The 17,721-nt window shown below is 44.8% G+C and overlaps 1 protein-coding gene across 1 annotated transcript in view; it reads right to left on the bottom strand.

The window, feature by feature from the left end:
* CYTH4 (cytohesin 4) overlaps positions 1–17,721 on the bottom strand; it is a 265,456-nt gene that overhangs the window by 184,417 nt on the left and 63,318 nt on the right. The window lies entirely within an intron of this gene.

Here is a 17,721-nt window from a genome sequence, read left to right as displayed (position 1 = left end):
AGCCGACGTTTTTTCCTGACCCCTAAAATACTTTCCCCAAATATTCTAGGAGCAGTATTATTTTATATTATAAACTACAAATCTACAGTATTTGGGGAAAGTGGTTGATTTGACTCAGGGTGCATTTTTGGGGAAATGTGACCCCCTGGCGGCCATCCAGGCGGCATTATCACTGGACACTGATAAAGTTAGTAGTGATTAAATGGCAGGTTTTATTCTGGAAAATGCGCGGCTATGCCTTTGAAATTGTTCTTTAAATGCTTACTGCATATGGCGGCAGGATGACCGCCAGGCAGACGGTCCTACTCTCTGGCGTAAAGCACTGCTCCAAAGAGAAGGTACACATTTAGGCTTTTCTGTGCTGGCCCTGCACAGAAGGTCATTTCGGGTCGCCCCTCTAAATGTTAAGCCCCTTTTTGTTTCTCTAACTTAGCCTATTGACTCGCAAGCAGCTGGTCTCTCACCTATGCCTTCATGCCATCAACCCTACATTTAGGGAGATACAGGAATGGCGCTGAGAGAGACACCGCCCCCATCTCGTGATAGATGTACAGCCGTTGCCGACCTGAGCTGAACAGAATTGCTGACTAATAATTCCTGAGGCAGCCGCATTTGAAGGCTGGGGAGCGGAAAGGACCACGACCAGAGTTCTTTTTCCAAGGGCAGATCGTAGTTGGACGATACCGCAAGACTCGTGCTGTCGGTGGGGTGAGGGACCAGTCCAGAATAACTTTTTTCAGGGGTCATTGGGTGCTGAGGCTTCTTCCAGCAACATTGGAGCTGGGAGGGGAGAAGGAATGCAGCCCAGAATTACTTTTTAAATGCAACTAAATGCCAAGCGGCAAGGAGGCAGGAGGTCCTCCGAACGGGACACTTGAGGAGGGGGTGATGGCAGAATGTCCTCATGGCAATGTGTCCAACTGTTAGTGTGACCAGACGTCCTGGTTTTGCCGGGACTGCCCCGGGTTTTGGAGCTCTGTCCCCCTTTCCCAAGATTATGTTTCCGTTGTAAACTCCAGGGATCCCAGTTTTTGATAGTCGGTCTTTATAGCTGACAGGCATGAATGAACAATCTGACACACAAGCTGCCCAATTATGGAACTCACTGCCAAACCCTCTACTGGAGGAGCAGCCCTTTCCGAAATTCAGAAGTAACTACATTAATTTGTTGAGGTCTGCCAATGATTAACCCCTTTGGCATCCACTTATCACGCACCTCGATTCTGCCCTTAATCTTGGATCCTACGGACCTTCTCACATTGCCCATTTGGCCTCTGAGTTAACGTCCGAGTGCCTTATATATACCACCCTTACTGCATCCTGTATTCATTTTGCGTGTACCTATGTGTATTTTGCTATCGCCACGTACCAGCGATGTATTGTATTTGTATCTGCATTTTCATTGTGTACCTTTGTAACCTAAGCCTTGCATTTTCTGCACTGCTGCGCCCGGCTACCTTCGGGTCTGGTGTGCATTATAAATGAAATAAACAAACAAACAAGAAATTCTGCATTTTACAATTTAAGATAGTGTTTGTTTGTTATAAATGAATTATAATATGTGTTTATTTGAACAGTAAAACTTAAAACCCCCTTCTCCAACCGCTACTGAAGTTTAGTGCCTTGACAGCCAGTTTCAAGAGTTAGTCCTACTTTTATGTTAGTTGCACTGTCCCGGTTTTTTACTTTTTAAATCTGGTCACCCTACCAACTGTATTTTGTGTACCAACTGTGTAACACAAAACGCACCTAAAATCGAAGCTGGCAAGATAGCTCAGTGAGATAAAAGCACTGTGTTCAGCTTGCTGGGCCAGGGTTCACATCCCTGAAGGTTGTGCCTTATGAGCAGGTGAGGCTCAGGAGACACCGGCTCGAAACATGAGTAAAGCTGGAGCCAGTCGTTTGGCGCAGGCCGGCCCAAGCCTCATCTGGTTCACCCAGCAGCTCTAGCATGATGTAATAGGGATGAAAACTCAAAGGTAGAAAAACAAAAGGGGGGCACATACAAGTCACCAGGAGCACCACAATGCCGTAATGGGAACAGGTCAGGATGTTGCACTATTCTTCATCATTCACATTCCTTATTATTTCACAGTCAGAATGCAATGGGCGAACAAAAGCAAGCACAGCCACACGCTAATACGGAATTGCATTCATTGCAATCTACACACGCACTGAACAACTACCATCATGTACAAACAGGGCACACTAACTGCAGACACTCTTGCAAGCGAAGTAACAACTAATGGTGGCTTTCGGTATTTTGATTTTAAATTTGGTTAATTCAGGTGACCAAATCCCGACTTCCTATAAGCTTTGAGAACCATCGCACGTCAAAGCACTTGTGCACCAGCTATGCCGCTTCCTTTCCATCCCAGCACGCTACTTCCTTGGACGGTGACCCCGGAACAGCGATGAATAATTTGCACAAAAATAAGCTCCATATCCGCTACATTAAGTGCAGCTGCACAAGTTACATGTGAAATCCCAGCTGGTATATTTGTGAATGATCAGAAATTCAATTCATGATTCTGGCCTATAACTCTAGAGCACACCGAGCCTACATTGACTATGTAAAATAAATAAGGCAATAATGCCTACATTTATGAAGTTTTTTATGATATTTATTTTTAAAAATCACAGGGAAAGCAATGCATTTTTGGCACAAAAATGCTTTAAAAATGTACCATTGATAACAGAGCGGAGGACATGGGTCCTTTACAATGGGGTGAGAGAATGTGACTTGAAGACCGGATGTTGGAACAAAGAACAGTGCTGCAGTCAGCAATGATTTGCATGCATGCAAAACTGGGGTGAACATATTTGTATCCTGTTCCCTTTGTGGACCAATGCGATTTCCAAAAGGGAAGCATCTTTCACTGGCACTGTAATCCTTTCTCGTAGTTTACGTTAAAGGAAGCACAGTCTCCAGTTTTCCCATGGGTTATATCTGCAACCGAGTCCCATGCCAGCCAGCCAACAGGGTTTGCGTGCAAACATAAAAGCCCCACTTCCCAATCTAAAAAGAAAATAAACAATGCATTTTGCAACCAGGGGCGTTGCTAGGGGGGGGCTAAGGGGGCTATAGCCCCTGATCTTTTGGTTGTAGCCCCGGATAGAATCTCAGGAGCTACAGCCAAAAGACTAGCTAGCCCCGAGTCCCAACAGTTCCGACATCAGCATAGCCCCGGGTCTTTTCCAGACCTAGCAACTCCCCTGTTTGCAACACAAAGTTGTATTTCACATTGCAGATTTGTGGCATGGTTTATGTAGAGCGGTGAGGTTTTCTTAAACCAAAGTCTTAACATGTCCGCGAACAAACTCCAAACACATTAATCACTAAGAAGAAATGACTAGGCGGCATGATGAAGGGGTATAACAGATGCTGGCCAATTACCGAATGCGTCTGATAACAAGAGAACTGGCACCTTTTTGTGGTCTGATCGACAGCAGAGGGGAGTGACAGCAGAGGGCTTCGTTGGAAGGAGGCGTCGCACAGCATCGGCCTACGTCCCAAGAATGTAACTTATATGTGTCGGCACAGAAAAACCGAGGCGATCTGAAAGATGGCGACTGACAGGGACCTTGCTTTGCATTTCACAGGGGCTGCCAATGGTGTAACACAGCCCTCGGTGGATCCTCCCCTAGGAGCGAAGACACAGCGGGTGGAGGCCATTAATTGAAAGGACCCTGTGATGTGCACCGGAGTGACTCAATGGAACCGATTGGGGCCTGATTAGCAATTGCAAGTAAGGTCCATGTGCCCACCCACGGTAAGGTCACGAACAGTCGGGGCTAGAAGATAAGTCCTGACTGTGCATCCCGTGCCAAAACAGGAGTCTCTTTAGAAACAGCCTTACCCAATAACCCCTCGATGTAGGAATTATCATGGGGGAAGTGAGGGCTGCATACTTGGAGAGCCTCTCCCGTAGTAGTGCGCAACACATTCTGTCCGAGCCCTGTGTACCCCTCGGCACCTCCCCAACTGATGGCACCTAAATTGACTAAAATATTACTCATCAGGAGTGGTGTACGAAACACAGAGGCGCTATTGGAGGCAGGTTACCATTAGGGCCTGCACACATACTGGAACTGGGGCTGAAAAGTCTAGTAGGCCTGACAGACTGGGTTGTATGCGGACCTATTGGAGAGTGCCCATCTTTTCGGGCTGCCAGACCAGGACCACACTCCCATTCATAAGGCTCCTGCATCTAAAGACATTACATGGCAGACCATTTCTGCATGTCCACCCAACCTTCATATGAAGACTCTACAGAGAAGCCACATGAACAGGCAAAGACACCACATGCTGGACCCTCACACAACATCACTGCTGTAGAGCTTCCGCAGTGAATTAGATACAGCCACAGGGAACCAAATGGAGGACGTATCGATTACCTTTGGTACCGATCAAGAGAAGTCCACCAAAGCAGACATACGCCTACTCTTAGAGAATATTAGATCCATAAAGAGTGGTATAACTGCAGCGATAACCAAAATGAACTGTAGAGTGGATAAAGTAGAAGAAAGAATTGAAACATTGGAAAACAACCAACTGGCAGCTGACCTAATAGAAATGAAAGTTGAAGTCTGCATGCAGGACATTGAAAAAAGTGAGATGGATCTCGGACTAAAAGTTGACGACCTGGAGAACCGAGGGAGGTGCTCTGATGTATGAATCATGGGCCTGAAAGCATGGGAGGGCCGAAACCAGTCTCTCTCTCGAACCTCACGTTAAAACTCTCATTAATAGCCTTTTCAATCAATCACAATTCCCTGAAATATCATTTGACAGAATTCTTTGTGTGTGTGTGGGGGGGGGGGGGGGTAATGCAGCCCGTGATCTGTCCTTGCAAAGTGCCAGTACTTCTAACCGAAAATGGCAACTGTGCGAAAGTCAAAAGAGAACGGGCAGATACTTTTTGAGGGCTAGCAAAGCCAGAAGTCTCAACATGGAAAGGACGGCCCGCAGGCAGTAGGACATTTTTGCAGATTTAATGGCTCATGGCTATGTGTCTAGCCTATTCATAACATAGAGTTTATGATGTTCCATTAATGGGATGGTTATGGCACAGAGTAGATTCCAGATCTCATCCTAAGTGGCTAAGACACTGTGACTGTGTCTTAAACTAATGCAATATTGATAATTTCTCGTAAGCAACATAGATGTTAAGCTATTTTTGTGTATTTGTGGGTAATTGGGTCTCATCTGGATGGCCCTATTTTCACAAGGCGTCTCAGAATGGCAGGGGTTATAATCCCGACTTGCATGTTGGTGGGGCTAGGTGGAATTGAAAGGGGTTTGGGGATTCAATGAAAACTCAGTATTTTCGTTGTTTTTTATTGGGCTGGGAAAGAGAGATGCTAACAAGTGTACAATAATTTTGAAGATGGGGTGGAGGTCGGGAGTTGATAAAATGCTTAGTCTGAATTCATCATGAAGTACGACACAGACAAAAGACTTCAAGTTTAAACAAAAGATGTTTATTTAACTGAAATGTCAGGATGGTTGAAGGCCTAACATGCTCAATTCTTATATGGGATTTCCATACCGGAATAAAACGAAGGAAAGTCTGTTCCAAAGAGTTCAACTTAAAAGACTGTTTTTATCCAAAACCTATCCTTGTTCCACAACTATATTAACCCAATGTGTAGGGATGTCAAACTCAAAAGAAACAGTGTTTAACTCAAACTTTTGAGCTTCACCCAGCTCACAGCTTTCTGTCAGCTCCCCTTCACCGAGCATAAGAAAGTTCCATGAAAGAAACGTTTCAAAAGTTACCTTCTTTAGTTAAGGACAATATACTTCATGACCAGTCCTTGGGGTTCCCATTCACAAGTTTTAAGTAGCACAATCCAGAACAAAAAGGGTCTCAGGATTCTGTTACCAAGACAGCAAGTGTAGTTCAAAAATATTGCAGTAGTTTTGTTGAGCTTATTTTGTGGTGTCTTTAGCTCTCACCAATTAGGATTCTCTAGTCTAGGCACAGTTTTCAGACCACGCGGTCCCCCCATCAGCGGTCACGCAACCAGGATCCCTGGACTGTCATTGGGCTGGTTTCAGGGTGTCCTTAGCTTTCACCATTCAGGTTTCTCTGGTCTAGGTGCAGTTGTCAGACCACACGGTCCACCCATAACAGGTCACACAACCAGGAACCCTGGATTTCACAGCCCAACATACAAGTTCCTTGGCACTTGCACCTGTGAGCCAAGTTACCCTTACTTGACTCTGCTGTGCTGGACTCCTGGCTTTTAGGGTGCAATCCCATATCCTTTGGCTTTTCCTGTATTACCTCATGGCCCTGTCGCCATGTATCACACACCCTTCACCAAGCAGTCTTCTTGTCACACTGCATTCATTCATTAAAGTTCATTGTTCATGTTTTTTTTAGTCTTTACTGTAGTCAATTGTAAGGTTAGATGTAATTCACACTGCAACATGGCTTTACTATGAGTTGAGTTTCAATTCTGAGTTCAAAAGCATTCTTATGTTTCTTTATCAAATTCAAGTTTGAAGGCACATTTGCATTGTCTCACGGTAAAGGTGTTTTAGAGTTCACAATTCAATGTGCTCATCTAGTTCAATGGGAAATGTCCCCATAATGTGGTGTTCACAAGTCAAAGTCCCATGTAGGTTGATATTCAGAATATCTGCATTTCTTTGTAATGCTACATTTTCATACAGTTTGGTATTCAGCATACCTTAGTTTACTACAATGCTAAGGTTTCACGTAGTTCGGGATTCAGTATACCCTGGTTTCTTGCAATGATTAAGTTTTCATTTAGTTCGGTATTCAGTATACCTTGGTTGATTACGTTTTCATGTAGTTCGGTATTCAGTATATCTGTTTTTTTTGCAAGATTACGTTTGATATAGTTCGACATACAATATATGGATGGTCACTTGCCTGCGTTCCTGTTCGGAGCTCCCCAGTGCCTGTGTGTCCTTCTGACACTCACCAGCAGTCTGCTCCTGTTGCCTGTGAGTCGTCCCGGAGCTCACTGGTATTTGCATGTCCCACTGACACTCATCAGCAATCTGTTCCTGCTCTTGCTCCTGACGGCTTCTGCTGCAGTCTCCCCTCCACTTCTGGGGCTGGGAACAACTCTAGTGCGAGCCCTGCTCGCCTTGCTTCTTCTTGCAAACGCAGACATCATTCTTTGAGACCTGGGTCTGCCGGCGTCCTGATTTGGCGTCCAGTCCCACCACGACTGTCCCATGATGAGTGGATCCCCTGCTGGTCTCTCTGCTTCTCCTTCACAGCTCTCTTTGCTGATTCTCCTTGCGAGCTCTCTCTTTCCCTGTTGGTCGCTCATTTTATGCACCTTCAGCCCTCTAACAGGCTGCAGGTGTGTCAGGTTAATTAAATCTGCCTGACCATAGTTAGACAGACATGCCTGACCTTCCAGTGTTTAAGATGCAGCTTCCTCGTCTCAGTACCTAAGTGGTGAAGAGGTGTAATCTGCATAACTCTCAGTTGCCTCTTCTTCGTCTCAGTATTGTCAGGCATTTGTGTGAAATAATTAGGGTAATTGGCATGTAATAGCCTATAAAGTTTGGGGGAGGTTTGGGTTGACTGTTACTAGGAAAATGGGGATACCAAGTCTCACCTAAGGGCATCCCACTCCCAATCATAAAGGACACTCCGCCCAGGTGATCCTCCCTCACTTCTCCACCCCCAGGGTGAGGATCCAAAAGTGATGGCCTTTCCCTGGCCACATGCATAGAGGATCCAAGGGGAGTAGGAGTGAGAATACCATCAGGTTTCTCACATCAAGCAACAATTGGGGGTTAGGCATGTGGCTCATGGAAAAATGTGATGAAGCAGAATAACGTAGTGAGAATTAGGTCCTTGAATGAAAAAGGCCTTAACTTCCCACAAAACGTTCAATGGTATTACAGGGGTATAAACAATCTGGGGTGCATGGCAGGGTCTGCACCAGGACAGGATGGGCTCCATTCGGCCTTCTACAAGAGCCCCAGCTTCTTACTAGCACCACTTTTAACTAAACTCTTTAATTACATTTTAGATGCTGGGAAAGTCCCGGATACATTCATGCAGGCAAGAATAATAGTCCTGACAAAGGAAGGACGAGACAAACTGGAGTATGGACCATATTGCCCCATGTCATTGATCAATGGTTAGGCCAAGCTGTATGCCGGTGTTCTGGTGGAGAGGCTGAACATGTTCTTCGCCAAACTGGTTCTCAACGACCAAGTGGGCTTTATTAGGTGCAGGCAGGCAGCAGACAATATCCTTAAGACCCTGAACCTTATTGCTGGGATTGGAGATGAAGCAAAATCCCCTGCCTTGCTCTCAATCGATGCCAAGAACGTTTTCGACAGGGTTGAATGTTTTTTTATGGAAACGGTCTTGCGAGCAGTGGGTCTGGGCCCTAGATGGCTTGCAGGGGCAATAGCACTATATCAAAATGCCAGAGTTAGGGTTATAGAAAACGGTGTGGCATCGACTGAGCTCTGATTGAGTCGTGGGACTCAGCAGGGTTGCCCACTATCTCCACTGACTTTTGCACTAGCGCTCGAACCGCTTGCTAAAGCTATAGTATCAAGGGGAAAGATAAGGGGCCTAGTGATGGGAGAAAGAGATTATACAGTGGCCCTATATGTGGATGACATACTGGCCTATGTAACAGAAGTCAATCCCGGTGCTTATCCCAACCAATGCAGAATATCGTAGGTTGTCTGGCTTTAAAAATAACTTGAAAATGTGCCTTACCTCTGACAGAGAATCTGCCTCATTACAAGTGAGGCGGTAATGGGTTAACGGCGCCAGTAAAGGTGCCGGCACCGTTAAGGGGACCAGCATGCTAACAACGGGCCCGTCATTAACAGGCCCGTTGTTAGCATGCTCCCTGTTCCCATTGAGCCCTCTGGGGGCTCAAATGGGAATGGGGATGTTCCGGGTCCGGGTTCCCTGAATGGGGAAATACCGGGCCCTCCAAAGTCGGAATGGCCCGGTATTTCCACATTCAGGGACCACAGACCCGGACCCGAGTTTGGAGGCAGCCATGCCCTTATTAAAGGCATAGCTGCCTCCAAACTCGTAATGATGCCCAATATCTCCCAGATGAGTCAGTGGCCCTCATTACAAGGTATGCCGGTAGCCATGCTGCAATTTGCGGCATGGCTGCCAGCAAAACCGCATCCGTGTCCGTGTCCTCGGAATGAGGACTTACCGGACCATTCAGAGTCCGGATGGCCCGGTAATTCCTCACTCGGGGACACGGTTCATCCCCATTCCCATTTCAGCCCCCATAGGGCTGAATGGGAATGGGAGAAGGAGTAAACAACGGGCCATTACGAGATGGCCCGTTGTTTGCTCCCTCTTCCCCTCGCGGGACCCGGTATGCACGCCTGGTTTTTCCAGGCGTGCTTAACGTGTCCCGCGAGGGGAACATGTAATGTGGCGGAACGGGTTGAACGGCGCCGCAGCCTTTTACGGCGCCGTTTAACCCGTTCCGCCAGGGTCGTAATGAGGCCCAGTGCCTCCCGAACCAGGGAATCCAGGTACAAATTGAAAGTATTAAATATGTAGGGGTGAATATAACGGGGATGATCGACAACCTATACGGTGCAAACTATCCAGCTTTATGGTATAAAATCAAGAAAGACTGGTTAAAACTACTCTTTTGCAGGTGGCTCATCTCATGTCGATAAAGATGACCATCTTACAGACACTACTATTTTTGTTTCAGGCACTCTCAATAATGCTACCAGCCCCTTTCCACTATGAAGTGAAAAAAACACTTCTCTCATTTCTATGTTCAGGGAAAAGACCACGAATGGCTTACAGCACCAATGGCCTTCATTCCGAGCATGCCGGTATCCTGGGGGTAGATCCACCCGGATACCGGCATTTGGTACTTACCTTTACCGGTACTTGGTCTGGCGGCATTGCCGCTGGATTATGAGTGCTGGCGGGACGGTGTAAATCCCCATTCAGGGAGTCCCATAGGACTCCATGAGGGGATTTTCCATCATTACCGCCACCGGCAATGCCAGTGGCGGTAATGAGGGCTTTTTTAGTCTGTAGGGCGCCTGGCTTATCTTCAGCATTTAGGTGGAAGTAACCCAGGTGCCCCAAAGCCAAACCCATAGTCTGGCAGTCCAATAAAGTGCCCATATCCATGGATACTGGCCCTTTTTTACGGATCTATGTTATTACTGCGACCCCCAGAAGTCTGACAGCTGAAAATGCAGACTTTTTTCTTTCTTTTTTTTTCAACCCCCTTTACACCGCATACATATGCAGGGGGAGACACCCTGCAGTCCCCCCATACTTGTATTATGTCCCATACCCCCCTCGAACATATGTGGTGTAAAGGGGGTCGAAAAAAATAAAAGTCAGATTTTTCGGCATTCGCAGTTCTGGAGGTGACATTTTGGTATCTTTCCCTTTTTTAGCAGACCAGCTGACTCAGAATGAGGCTGGTTGATCTTACCTAAGAAAAGGGGGGAGGCGGGGTTCCCAGATCTCTATAAATATTACAGGGCAGTCCAGTACAGAATATTGGTAGACCATTGAAGAGAAAATAAATAGAAACATTGGGTAACCCAGGATAACTGCCTTTCACATCAGTCACCTTGGAGGAATGGATATGGGTCCTTTATAGACGTTTCCACATCATATACGCACACATGCAGTGATATCGGTGCTCTGGGACCTGTGGAGAAAATCCAAAGAGGTGGAGGATGTCTCATTGTGGCCATCACCTCTCAGCTGTATATGCCCCCCCATTCGTGAAAAAATAATAAACCCTTTAAGATTTCAAGCATATTACGAAGCAGGGCTTATCAGGTAGGACATGTATGGAAGAGGGACTATTCTAAAGAAAACCAAACTAGAGGACACCCACCCTGGGTGTGGGCCTTATGTCACCTATAACATATCTACAACTGAAAGGCTCCTTCACAGACCAACGATGGGTGAATAATCGGATGTGCTCATTAATACAGTTTGAACAAGTTCTTAACACACATGTTCACACGAAAAGCCTCATCTCTGGGTTATGTAATTCCCTCTGTGTCAGAGGCCACGTAGACATATCAACAAAAAAAACAATGGGCCAATGACCTAAAGCTACAAGAAGAAACAAACACCTGTCAGTCAATATATAGGCCGGTCTGGTCCTCCTCCATAGCGGTCCAATATGAAATGCACAGCAGCATACCCTTGTTCAGGTGGCCCATTAGCCCTCATAGGCTCTCTAAAATGTATCCCAATGTTAGCCCTTTCCGTTTGAGAAACTGTGGTATGAAAAGCACTTATTGGCACATGTGGTGTCAGTGCCCATTAGTGCAATGCGACTGGAATGAGGTATAAGCATTGTTAGGGAGAATTCTCCAGAATGGCTAATTTCCCTTACCTACTGAGTCCCTCAGCAGCTTTGCTGGATTTCTAGGATTTCTTTTTTTCACCTGGTAAGAGTGTGAGCCTTTTTTCCCACTCTTACATGTGTTTTGCTGCGTGGGTTAAACATTTTTGTGTTCATAGACTGTGGAGCTTCACCTACTCCATAGGCATAGGGCCTCATTACACGGTAGGCGGTAGGGATTTACCGGTACCGGTAAAATACCGGTACCGGTAAATCCATGCCGCCTTACTACGAGGTCCCTTAGCGGGTTGGAGTTTTAACGCCTGCTTTTTGCAGGCGTTAAATACCAACCCGCTAAGGGACCTCGGAGCTAATTACGGCACCGCTAAATTGCGGTGCCGTAATTAGCGCCTTCCCCATTCCCATTGAGCCCTATGGGGCAGAAATGGGAATGGGGAAGGGCAATGGCGGAAGGGGGATTTACCGCCCCTCCAACCTTGGAATGGGGCGGTAAATCCCCTTTCCGCCAAGGCGGTGCCGGTATTTTACCGGCATGAGCCATGGCGCTAATTACGCCATGGCTCACCGCCTACCGTGTAATGAGGCCCATAATCTTTTTACTGTGTGTTACACAGCACCGTCAGTGCAGTGACACAGGGTTGTCTTTTTCAGACTTCCCACTTTAAACTCCATATTCTGGGACCGACTACTGTCTCTCAGAACATGTAAAGTTGCCATTGACTTTATTAGTCTTTTTTAATTGACAGACCCAGTACAAACTATCTTACATAGAGTTCTGGAAAGGGTTAATAGCTATCCCTTTTTGTCTGTCTCTCATGGAACATAATTTCGTTCCCCTTTCTTTAAGATATGGCTGGTGGCAGTGGTATCTACCATATTTATCCTACCGCTGTTTATTTAAATAGCCTTGGTACTGTTTTAGGTTAATTTAGTAGCCTCAAACTTAAACCCACTGGACCCTTTTTATTTTATTTCGGTTCCTGCTGGGTTTATTCGCCATTTCTTTTTGTAAAGGTCTTTCTCGTGTTTTACTCTGCGCGCTAAACCAGGTTTGGTTCCTTTGTTCGCCGTCCTTTGGCGGGCTTCTGCACAGGTGCCGTCCTTAGGCGCCTGAATATCTGAGGAATACAGGATGTGAGGGAGGGGTTTGAGACTCCCTGTACAGGGTGTCCTTGGAGACCCATGTCGCACTCTGTATGATTGGCTGTGGTGACTGTCCCGCCAGGACAGCCACCCTGCTGTGTGATTGACAGCCAGGCTGTGTGAATGGAGGAAAACTGCATAAAAAGCAGGTCTCTGGGACTAGGAAGGCAGAGTCACCACTGGATCGAGTGAACCGAAGAGAAGCTGGCAGCAAAGGACCTCTACCATGACGGAATCTCCCGGTGAAGCCCTGCTGCAGGTCCAAATCTCCATACTTCGACGACAGGGAAGATCTGCAAGGAATCTTCTCCCCTTGAGCTGGTGGGACCAACCAGTTTGCCAAACTGCAAGCCAGGCCTCCCTCCTCTGGTCGAATTTGTTGTGCACAGCTACAGTGAACCGGATAGCCAGGAGGATCAGACCCTGTTTGGGTTTTAAGGAGCGCACCTTTTATTTGTCGCTTTGCTCCGCTGCTGGTTTCTTCCCTGAGCAGTGCAGGACCCTCCTGTCTTCCTTCCTCCTTGTCAGTCCGACAGTCGCCACAGGAACTGTGAGCCTGCAGGACCAGCCAGGAACATCTTCCTCAGCTACAGCATTCTTCTGCTCTAAAGGTACTGTGCTAACCCGGTTGTTCGTTCCGTCCGACCGCAGTGAAAGTGTTATAAATCTTTCACCAATCTGAGGGCTTGTCCTACTCTATTCTTTAAGGTAACTTTTCTTCTGACCAACTTCGTCTCGAACTCTTGGCAAAGACTTAACCACGAACTACTCTGAAATGTGTGATCCTCTGCAAAGACTTTGTTCCATTGACTTTAGCTCAGGCCTCTTGATTTGATTTCCTCACGGTAGTAGCCTTTTCTAGATTGCCCTGTTTACTTACTTGTTGGTGGTGCTTAAATGTGAATAACTTTGTCTTTCCCTCCCTTTTAAATTGCTGGAGTGCCATTTTGCTCACACTTCATTTTAGCTTCACTTGTCCAGAATCTATTGGCTGTGGTGTAGTGTATTAAGAGTGTGATTTTCTGCTGCTTTACTTTAGTGAATTGATTTACAAATGATATGTAAATAAATGTATATTCTTTTATTCAGAAACCTTGAGTCAGTGTTTGCTTGAACCATAGTAAATTGCTGTCCTTTGTGTAACTTCTGATACTGCTCATTTTACTCTTGAGATAAGTCTGGCTGCTCAGCCATCGCTACCACTTTTCTGTGTAGTACAGGCTTGTACCAAAGGTGAATTTGTACTGTCACTTGTAGTCTTAATTATGTGTGGTGTTCCCAAAGAGTACTGCATGTGATTCTGCCTAACACGCATGGATTAAAGGCATAGATGGTATAGAGAGGACACTATACCCATTACTGGTATTGTTTAGACTTGAAATTCAAGGGGATGGATATATAAAACTGCCACACTTACCAAGGAACTTGCTCTTGGCAGCAAATGTTTGCCTCTCATTACTAAAGATTATTTGGACATAAAATAATGTATTTGCAGCATATTTTCATCTGAAGACTTTCTTTGAATTGGCAAGTCATTTTCCCTAGTGGATGAGCACACAACACTGAGGATATTGTTGTCGGCCATATACTAGATTTGATTTATCCAGCAGTGCTAAGTTGGGGTTTCCGTAGTGATGCTAAAAGGTTATAGCTATCAGTATATTTCCTAAGATTCCACAGTGTTTCCCACTCCACACATATGACCTTTTGTATTTTGTCAGGTTCCCTTATTAGCCTCGGTTCTTTTATTAAGATGTCAAAGAAATTGTAAGACTACACGAATTGGTGAGTGGGGATATTCCCTGTGGATGGGTCCTTGACAGATAACAAAATATATATGTTGCATTGCCCAGGTTAAACAATCAAAGTTATGCCAATCAGTCAGTCAAAATTGGTTTATTCGGATTAATCAAAGAAGCCATATGCAACATCATAAAAGTAGCAGTGTAAAAACATACTGCAGGGAAAACAAGGTATTCCTGGGACATGTATATCAGCAGGAAAGATAAAAAGACAATGAACCGTTTTGAACCATAATCGATTACCAGATCACATTGTGTTAAAAATCACACTCAAGTATATTGAAGAAAGTGAACATCGATATTCTCCTTTTCAATGCAGAATGTAAATAGCAGGCAACTTTGGAAGAACTTGTAGCATCTGGGATAGACAGCAGCAACATAAAAGCTGGTTTCCAGTGTCTTAAGCCACAAGCTCTTAAGTAATCAAGAAGATGCCATGTCCATACATAATTGTACATTGGCCCAATAGCACAAAGTGGGGCAAGGTTTGCACTGTACCACGAGGCAGCGGAAATCATTTTTACTTTTGGCTATTTGGTGGTGCTGAAAGCGCAACCTTAAAGACAAAGCTATTAGCATTAAAATAGGAGTTTGAAATAGGGACTTTGAATGAGGGTTCTAATGCTTTTCAATGCCAGATGACATATGGTGATCAATTGGTGCTGTTTGGCTATGTGTCCCACCCATTTAACGCCCATCTCTAAGTCAAATCTCTATAAATGTCCTCCCATTCCCACCCATCTTGCCTCAAACCACACCCTTTATTGCACTCTTTACATGCATGTGTATTGTGTACTGACTGTGTCAGCCATTTTTACTTCGAAAATGGCAGCCGCCATGTGTTAGTGTTATTAAAAAGGTATTTGACTTGATTGATGCTTTTAAAAATATTTACTGCATCTTTTAAGCTATGTTACATATTGTAATGTATTTGGTTTTCAAAATAAAGAAGTTAGTTAAAGAAACGTGTTTTGTAAAATGGCTTTCAACTTGTCCATGCACTGATTTGTGGGTGGTGTTCGGGGTGTCTCGTGATGTAAACACGACCTGATTGGTTCAAGCATTAGAAAAGAAAATGCTTCAAACTTATATTATGTTGATGACTGACACTGACAATCACCTACTCTTAACATCTTAATGATTGTGTCGAGCACCCTACCTCACAATATTTGAAATACATATCCCAATATAATGCACCAATGACAGCTGCCGATTTTTCTTGTGGTACTCTAGTCCTGCCACTAGTGGTCTTCCTCCCGGCATCCCCGCCCATCCTTGGTTTTAGAGCACAGGGTTTCAAGCAAAACATTGAAGGAATGCCAGCCACAACTTATTCTCCCAATGTGTGCAGAGAAGAATGACACGTCTTCCTCCGGTCCAAAACTCCTCACTTCCCCTTTCCCCGAGCTGTCGGATGATGGCAGCTGCCAGAAGCAGGTAATGGGACCGTACAGAGGTAGGAGCTGCTATACGGTGCAGGTGCGTGTGTTGAAGCTGTCTGAGCCCTGAGGTGCCGCACTGTTCGCCTCTCTTTCGGGACCAATGTTCCCTGTTTCTGTTGTGATTACACTTACAGTAGCCAAACATTCCCCAGCATAGAACACTGCTAACCGCTCCAGATAGCTGTGCTTTAGTCTCAGGAATGACGTCTCGCTTCTCAATTCGTACCACTCCCATTGCTGCTGAATTAGCTTTGTGAGAAGCCAACATGATAAGTGAACCAGTGAAAAGAAAGTTAACTCTGAATATTCCATTATACGTGGGCATTTAGTCTCAGCCCTTGGTCCCCCTAAATTTCTTATTCTACGTCTACGAGAGTGATAGTATGAAACCTTGCATACAATAGGTTGGCAGGTTTTGTATGGTTACATTTTAAAACCAAAGCTATATCATGGCGTAGTCAATTGATTGCTAGTTTTGTTTTTATCTGTAGCGTTTACTGATGCTTTTCTAGAATGGGAGGGCCTGTCCTGTCAGCGGGTTTGTCACTTAAAAGCCGTTTCTTGGGAAAGGTGCTGCTGTGAATTGCTGTTAGTTCTAGGACGTAAGCAAGCCATAGGATGGTGGAGTCTTGTATTTGGAGGTATGGTGAAGCGGTAACAGCAGTATACTCTTCTGATGGTCATACAAGTGTATCTTCTGTTAATTGACTGATCTTTCCACTGGACTTTGTTTTTGAAACCAGGAGTAAAATCTATTCTTCAATAATATGTCTTTTTCTTTTTTTATTTTGTTAAATGTATTTAAAACTTTGGAATATTTCATATAATGTAGTACATTTGAGGAAGAATCGGTAATGATTTAGGGTGTCTGGCATACGACCCAGACAGAGATTTAAAAACATATATATATTTGTATAGTGAAACGAGGCAGCATAAACTATATTGACACACAGACCGTAATCAATAAATTAGCCTCCAATTAAAAGAAACGACAGGTGCGATATCATTGAAAGAGACAGTCTGGTATGTGGGTGACTCTGCACCAACCTGCTGGGATATATGGGAATACCCTGCCACGTGACTAGCAGATAATGCACCAGCCCAATTAGATTCCTTAGAGTTATTGGTCTGAGTCTGCCCAGCCACACTAGCCTTTGGGAGGAAAACTGGTGATCTATTTAAATGTAAACTGACCTTTCTCGAGCCTCGAGCCCCTTTCAGAAGGGATGCTGGCATGTGAGTGTACATATTGATTACTGCTGACAGTCTCTGTTTCTTAGGTAGAAATATATTAGAATGATCCGAGATATAGTTATTAATGCAGATAATTGGCACATAACATAATGTTACCTGACATATGAAGCCTCATCAACACACTAGTTGCAACCAAGTGAGTGGTAAAGGCACTGATAAGAAATTGATAATATTTGATATAATCGGTGTCTTTAGCAGAAGATTGGAGTAATCCATTAGCCCATCACCATAAACAGCACTATTGATGTTTTGATCTCTTATACACGTTACCTATCTGCCGTCAACAAGCACTGAGTATGACTCATCCACAATGTACTCGACTTGTGTTCACGAAGAGTGGTAATATTTCAGATGCGTGAGTAGTTACCCCTTTACTTCCTTAGAACGATCTGTTCAGTCTACAGCATTAACATCCGGCTATTTCAGGCCGTGATGCATTTGCAACCGCAACATTGAATGGGATTCCCGGTTAAAAGGAATTGTTATAATGTGAAAGTAGTGCGATCCTCCTTACTCTTCTTCACATAGGCATAGTATTACGACTTTTTCAGGTCATTTTTATCATTATGTACACACATGTATTTTTCATGCAGTATGTCTTTATTTTTATTTCAATTTTGACAGACATTATCTATCATTAGTATGGTGGATTAAACTTTTTGGTACATAGTGCTAGTTATATACACGATTACTTACACGTAGCACTGTCTGGGTATAGGTCT

This window comes from Ambystoma mexicanum, chromosome 3q (assembly GCF_040938575.1).
Source record: "Ambystoma mexicanum isolate Mex_15411 chromosome 3q, UKY_AmexF1_1, whole genome shotgun sequence".
Taxonomy (NCBI): Eukaryota; Metazoa; Chordata; class Amphibia; order Caudata; family Ambystomatidae; genus Ambystoma; species Ambystoma mexicanum.
This window is presented reverse-complemented; position numbering and strand designations above follow the sequence as displayed.